The sequence below is a fragment of the Gadus chalcogrammus genome, chromosome 7 (assembly GCF_026213295.1).
Source record: "Gadus chalcogrammus isolate NIFS_2021 chromosome 7, NIFS_Gcha_1.0, whole genome shotgun sequence".
In the NCBI taxonomy this organism is placed as follows: Eukaryota; Metazoa; Chordata; class Actinopteri; order Gadiformes; family Gadidae; genus Gadus; species Gadus chalcogrammus.
In genome coordinates, this window is record NC_079418.1 from 14,961,813 (window position 1) to 14,969,312 (window position 7,500).

Below are 7,500 nucleotides of genomic sequence, written 5' to 3' on the forward strand. Positions count from 1 at the left end.
AGAGAGAAGGAGGGGGGATGTATTATTTCTAGAAAGAGCAGGGTCAGCATCATGGGGACTCTGTGGAAGCATCTATACACTTGAAGCTAAATAAAAGCAAATTCCCAAAGTCTACTCAAGATCAATGTCGATAGATACCAATGTCTACAGTCTACCTACAGTCTAATCAGATTCGACTTTATAATAGCATGTTATTGTGTGCGGGAATCTGCAACCGTATAATTGGTTAACACAAACTTGGCCCACAACGGCACTGCCAGATGTATGAAATTATATCAGATTTGTATGATCATTTTGCGCTCTGTAAGATCAATAATACCAAACCTCGCATAGAGTACGATAACTTTATCCTTTTGTAACACTGATATATATATATAATACATATAATTATTTTATTGAACTTTAGTTTTCAATGTTGCTTTTATCAGTGTGAGATCCACTTCCGTATATAACTACAGCAACTATTGCTATCAGAAAATGTTGAATGTATTCAAATAATAATATTTACACAAAAGTAACTTCTCTTAATATAAATGTGTTTTCGTAAAAACACATTGGTGCCTATTTGTTCTCTTGGTAATAACTTGATCATTTTGAGACTCTGGTATGATACTTTAACGTATCCCATCTGGCAGTAGTCGATTGTAAAAGAGTGTATGATAAAGAAAGACAACATAATTCAAATAAATCTAAAAATAATTCACTGAAAGTAGCTAGATAGACTTATAGTTCTGTAATTATTACATTAATAGTACTTATTCAATCTTCAGATTGACAAGATGTGAAGTTGTTACTGCCTGTAACACCTCGATACCGTAATAAATCGTTTTTTAGCTTACTATTGCTGTTTTGAAACATAAGAACATTTATAAAACTGAAAATGTACACTAACACTGTTAGCGGTCACACTGCGCCGGCAATCTAAAACATGGTCAGGCTTTACAAGCCAGTGTGCGAGTGTGCATGTGCGTGTGTGTGTGTGTCTGTGTTTATGTGTTAGTATGTCGGTGCGTGTGTTGCATCAGAGTTGTGGTTGAACGAGTGGGTGAGTGGCAGAGGTTGTACATGAAGCCTAAGACGATCGATAGATGGCAACGTTCACTCACACATTGTTGGGGCATGTGCTGTGTAGAAGGGAGGTGGTGGGTGAGGCTTGAACAATATAGGAAGGACGTATGACTCATAGAGCCAAAGACCATGGGAAAACTTTGACGTACGTTTAAAGGAAGTATAATCACTATCTCGCCTACACAAACCAAATAAGGGCGGAAAAAGCCCAGAGTGGATGAAGGACTACGTTTTCAGGAACATCCACATGTGAGACAGATATGACACCTTCTGCTGCAACTAAGATGAAACTTGTTTACTTAGCTGTCTTCAAGGGGATCCCTAAAACTAAATCTCTCGATATCTGGTGCACCCTATCCTGACATACAAAGATCAGGAGGGCTTTATGACGTCTACATGTATGAGCCATTCACACCTTCTGCCGCCCCTGAGTAAAACCTTGTTTGCTTTGCTGACTCGAAGTGGTCCCCTGAAGTTATGAAAGTCTCTGTATTGGGCTCACCTCATCCTGACCGGAATTAATGGGGAGGTCTTCATGGCGGCCAAAAAGATGAAAGGAGCCCCCTGCATTCGTTCTCTCGCTGTACTTATACTGACTTGTATGTTAAAGTGAACTAGTTAATGATACAGTCAAGTTAAGCATTATCTGCTTCACAAATGTATTCCACAATCACATACGGTGGTATTGCTATCAGTTAGTTGGAGGTATGCTTTACTGTCTGAGTAGAAGTGTTTTACAATGTGCTCATCCCTGTCACATCTTTATTTAAGTTATATATGTAGCATAGGCATTTGTATTCTTTGATTGGAATCGTTGCCTTATTTCTAGGCCCAATGCATAGGGTGTTGTGATTGATAATTGCATGTAAGAGGAATCCACACATTTGGGAATATATTTCTGCCTTATTACAGAAATGGAGTTCTTTGCAAATCAACTCAGGTTTTGTTGTTCGTAGTGTTTATCTTCAAACTTCGGCTTCCTCAACCTCTCTTAGTTTGTTGAAGTGTTGTGTTTTGTCCACAACAGTACCTTGTAAAATTGGGCTTAGGACATTACAATCACAGGCATTTTGTGATTTTATCGTCACGAAGTTGGCAGGCACCGCATTCTGACCAATCAGAATCCCACACAAATCTAGGCGTCTTTGAAAAAAGAGCGTCAATAACTCCCTGTCTCTCCAAAACAATCAAATGCCTTCAACAACCCTTCCCACCGGTTTAACTTGCAAAGAATAAATCACATTATGAAAGTTATATGATCTTCAGCAAACAAGCAAAGGCTTTTTAAACACTGATCTGGTACCATTATATAGGACGAGATAAAGGGACCCGATACATGCATAGCCTTGATACATGTATCAGACTATACGGGGAATTTGATACATGTATAGACTCAAACTATATACAGGGATGTGATACATGTATAGCCTCGATACAGGCATAGCCTTGATACATGTATCAGACTATATACGGGGAATTTGACACATGTATAGACTTCAGAAATGTATAACGTGTGTATGTATGTAAGTTCTTTATAAAACAAACCAGTAAGCTTTGAATTAACTATTAAAGACAAATCCATATTTAAGCATATTCCAACTAAATCTGTTTATGAGATGAAACCCGATTCAGCCAAAGATAGGATTCTATTATGCAGAACCGTATCTCAGTGATTTGGTTAAATTGATCTGACTGATGTTACCATGCAGAGGACGTTTTGAAAAAGTTAAAATATCTTCTTTGAATACATTGTCGACAATCAAGCAGCGTCCAACTGAAATTTAGATTTTTTCCAATGAAGTATTCAATGCATGAAACTTAAACAAATTAAAAAGTCTAGGAACATATGTAAAACATTCACTATGTTGCAGGACAGTGCAGAACGCAATGAGAAGCAGAGAACATCTCAGCAAGCCTTAAAGTCCCTCCCTCTGTCACTGACGCTTCAAAGCTCTGTGAAGGGGGCAGGTTCTAATTCAATTGAAATTCTCACAACTGATGATGCAGGCTATCCTTCTTCTCTCAAATCTCTTCCTGCTCATTCTGAACTTGTAGCAGATGAGGATGGTGTATAGGATCGGAGTTTTGCAGTCAGAGGGAATATGTTGAAAAGATGATAAAGTATTTTCCAAGGAGAAGACTTAACTTTCTGAGAATAATGAAGCGTGGCAGGTGTGTGTGTAGGTATCCTGTGGTATTTTTGAAGGACCGCTGCAACAATACTAATACTATGCAACAATACCACGCGTGTGTGTGATGGCTGAGTTTAAGAGAATTTTAAACCTAAAAAGGAGTGGTCAATGATTGATACAGGAGAGTTTGAGGCTTCTAGAAGATTTAGTGAAATATTCTGGGTTGTACTTCAAGAAACCAGAAGGTCAGACAAACAATAAAGGAGAAGAAAATGTAAAGGTAGAGGAGGGTAGAGGAAAGAATTAAAAGACATATTTCACAGAGAGAAGAGGAAAATCTACAACTTAATTTCACGCGTGTAGTAGTAATTGATAAGTCATTAACATGGCTGAAATTGAATGAATTTCAAAGGGCGCACAACAACCTTTGGTAAATCCACAGGGAATTAGAAATGAGTGGACTTCCACCTCAAGACATGGATCAATGTCATTAATGCATGGTTAAGTGTCAGGAAAAGATGTGCATTACATTTCCACAACAGTTATGTCAATGAGCTCTAATGTAGAGCTTGACCATTTGATTGAGAAATGGGAAACTTTTGATTATGAACATGATGGAGTTGCAGGTGAGACAGATCTAGAGAAGGAAATTTCACGGATAAATTATCATCTTAAGCTGAATTGATCTTGGACCCAAAGAGATGAATGGAGAGTTACACATTCTAAAATGATTTGCATGACTGTTTGGTTTACCTTATGTGTTAATGTTAATGTGTGTTTCAAGGCAAGCGATGAAATTGACAATATTCTGGTACATACATGGTACATTAATTTAAAAATTCTGAATTTTCTAATTCAAGGTACATAATGAGAAGGACTCGCATAAATCAGGCATTACGTTTCAGTATATTTATATTATAATGACATAACATATAATTAGAATAACAATTAGTACCTATGATGCTCATTAGAGCTGACAGTAAGGTAGATAGCCATTGTATAACATTCATATGTTCTCAAGTATAAATAACCCTTGTGTAGGAGAGTTCAGGGTTCAGTCTTACTCGGCCGCTCTGGGAGTCTGCCTCTACCAGATTTTGTATTCAACCGCTTGTACTGCAAATCTGCTTGTTGCTGCGAGTTTATAGTCAGAAACTTCCACCTCATCGGAACAGAGCAGAAAACCACCATTTTAGAAATGATGTATGCATCAGACTAGATATAGGGACTTGACACATGTACTGTACAAGTATAGACTTTGATAGTCATTCGCGTCACACGTTTATACATGTAACACGCTAGAAACAGAGACCGCATCAGACTACATTCTACATCTGGATACATGCATCAGACTTAGTATAGAGACATGATACATTGCCTTGATACATGTATCAGACTATATACATGCACTTAACCCATGCACCAGTTGTGATACATTGACGCGTCGATACATGTATCAGACTTGAACAGGGTGAAACTAGGACTTGAAAGATGTGTCAGACTTGTAATATCAATATGATCAATTTGGATACATTGATTAGAAACATATGTCTCAGCCATAATTCATTGACTTAAAACACAAATGTATCAGACTAAAATGATATACATGTTTCTGACTAAAATATGGCCATGGTTCAGGTATAACACTTGGAACATTGACTTGATACCTTGCTGCATTCTTTGACAAAAGGAAGCCTGGATCAGTAGCTCTACTGCTAAAGAAGGTGTTAGATATCCAGCATTCTACTGTCCTTCAGCGAGGATAACATGAACTTTCCTCAAAAGAAGCAACCATGAATAAAATTATTGCAGATTTATTTCCACTGTTTGCTTCAGCCTGTCTGTAGTTGTACGAATCAAGCCGGTAGCACGCTTGGTTCCCTGTCTCTCTCTATTTCCATCTGTGTGTCTGTCTTACGGTCTCTATTCATATTCTCTAAACACTCTAAATACAATCTTTAACAATCACACAAACAAGCACACACCCACACACACACATGTGCACACACGCAGATGTAGTTGTGAAGACTAGCTGAAGGAATAATGAGTTGGGTATAACTCTATTTTACGAGCTCTCAGCAATATTTTGTGTTTACATATACGAGGCACGGACTACCCATCCCTGTCCTCCCATCCCATGCTCTCTCTATCTAACACACATTCAGAACCACACATTCGTCACCCACACACACAAAAATAAATATAAACTAAGCATAGTAATTAGAGACGCTGACAATGTGCTCATGATGGAGGCAGCACAGATACAGAGACAAGCGACAATAGGAGCTTTAGAGACAGGCTAGGCTATAAAGACCAGTTGGCTGAAGAGATTAGCTAAGATATAGAGACAAACTATGCTATAGAGACCAACCAGGCTATAGAGAACGGTAAGGCCAATAGAAACCAGCTACGGCTGTAGATACTAGCTAGGCTACTGGAGACCAGCTAGGCTGTGGATACTAGTTAGGCTTATAGAAAATAGCTTGGCTATAGAGACCAGCTAGGATAGAATGACTAGCTAGGCTTTAGAGACTAGCTAGGATATAGAGACTAGCTAGGATATAGAGACCAGCTAGGCTATAGAGACCAGTTAGATAATAGAAACCAGCTACGCTACAAAGACTGGCTGAGACCGGCTAGGCTATAGAGACCAGCTAGATTATAGAGACCAGCTAGGCTTTAGAGACTAGCTGGGCTAAGGAGAACAGCTAGCCTAGAATGACTAGAAATCAGCTAGATTCTAGACAAACTAGGCTATAGAGACCCACTAGATAATTGAGACCAGCTATGCTGTAGAGACTAGCTTTGTGATAGCGACTAGCTTCGATCAAGCCCTGCACATTCAGAACGCAGCAGCTGACCTTATGTGCATCGCCTCAATTATATTATTAATCTGCAAGTGCTCTAACGAGGGATGCCTAGAAAGAGAGAAGAGAAAAGACAGGAGGGAGAGGGTGAGGGAGGAGGAGGAGAGAAAAAGATAGAAAGGGAGAGAAGAAAAGAGGTTTAAGCGTAAGAGGACAGGGAGGTTAAATGGGAGAAGGAAAAATATGAGGCTCAGCTAAACGGAGGAGTCCAGAGGTGATGGAGAAAGAGAGAGAGAGAGAGAGAGAGAGAGAGAGAGAGAGAGAGAGAGAGAGAGAGAGAGAGAGAGAGAGAGAGAGGGGGAGAGAGGGGGAGAGGGGGGGGGGGGGCAGCAATGGATGAGACCTTAAAGAGGCCATGATGGCAGTATGGCAGTATGGGAAACCAGGGGTAGACCAAAGCATGAAGATAAGAGAATCATCCATAGAACTGGGTTTGGGTTAGACCAAAGCAATAGAGAGAATAATCCACCGAACTAGGCTTGGGGCAGACCAAAACGAGAGAGAGAGAGAGAGAGAGAGAGAGAGAGAGAGAGAGAGAGAGAGAGAGAGAGAGAGAGAGAGAGAGAGAGAGAGAGAGAGAGAGAGAGAGAGAGAGAGAGAGAGAATAGTCCCTAGAGCTGGAACCTTTGGGAAGGAGGGTGTAAAGTACTTTATTCGATCCTGCTCATTGATTCATCTGAATTCAGGTCATTTTGGATTAAAACGTGTGCTGAATGAATAAATAATAACTTGTAACTGGGGTAAGGGCAAAGTAATAGAGAGAGGAGGGCATCAAGCAAGAAACTCACACTAGTAAAAGTTTATGTGATATACCATATGCGCCTCTGAAATACAAATTAAACAAATGTAATGATCACTGCAGCATCAGATTAAACTATGTAAAACACCCTGGCCTTCCTGAATACCTTCCTCCCAGCTAAACCTGATCTCTGTCTATTTCTGTCGTCTTACTATTCCACAGGACCCGGGTGCAGAATCATCTCAACCAGAACAACCAAGCGTATGTTATATGCCACCAAACAAAAGGTATTCTGTAGGACATTCATGTGAGCCATGTTTATTTCCCTGTACAATGATCCTGTGTTTCAATGACCAACCCAATGTGAATCAGTACTTTATAGCCTTATCATAACTATTCCAGTATTCTATGAATGGGCTTCATATGAGGGTCAGTGCTGCTGTAAGAAGACATTAGGAACATCATGATTTAAATTTAATTTACTCACTGCTAGTCTCTAGAAAATAGGATTGGTATATGACGGCTTTCATTTCACAAAACACAACAACTCCTTTTAATACTTGAACCATCCAATGAGCATTTTTTTTTCCAAGCTGTGCTGCCTCTATGACGCGTGGACCAAACACCTCAACCCTCCTAACTCCTCGACGAGTAGCTGTCACCGTGATGAGAGAAACACCTCCACCCTCCCAGC

General features: G+C 39.7%; 1 protein-coding gene across 1 annotated transcript in view; it reads right to left on the minus strand.

Moving 5' to 3' along the window:
- The window catches only part of LOC130385811 (disks large homolog 4), a 73,003-nt gene that overhangs the window by 57,753 nt on the left and 7,750 nt on the right, over positions 1-7,500 (minus strand). The window lies entirely within an intron of this gene.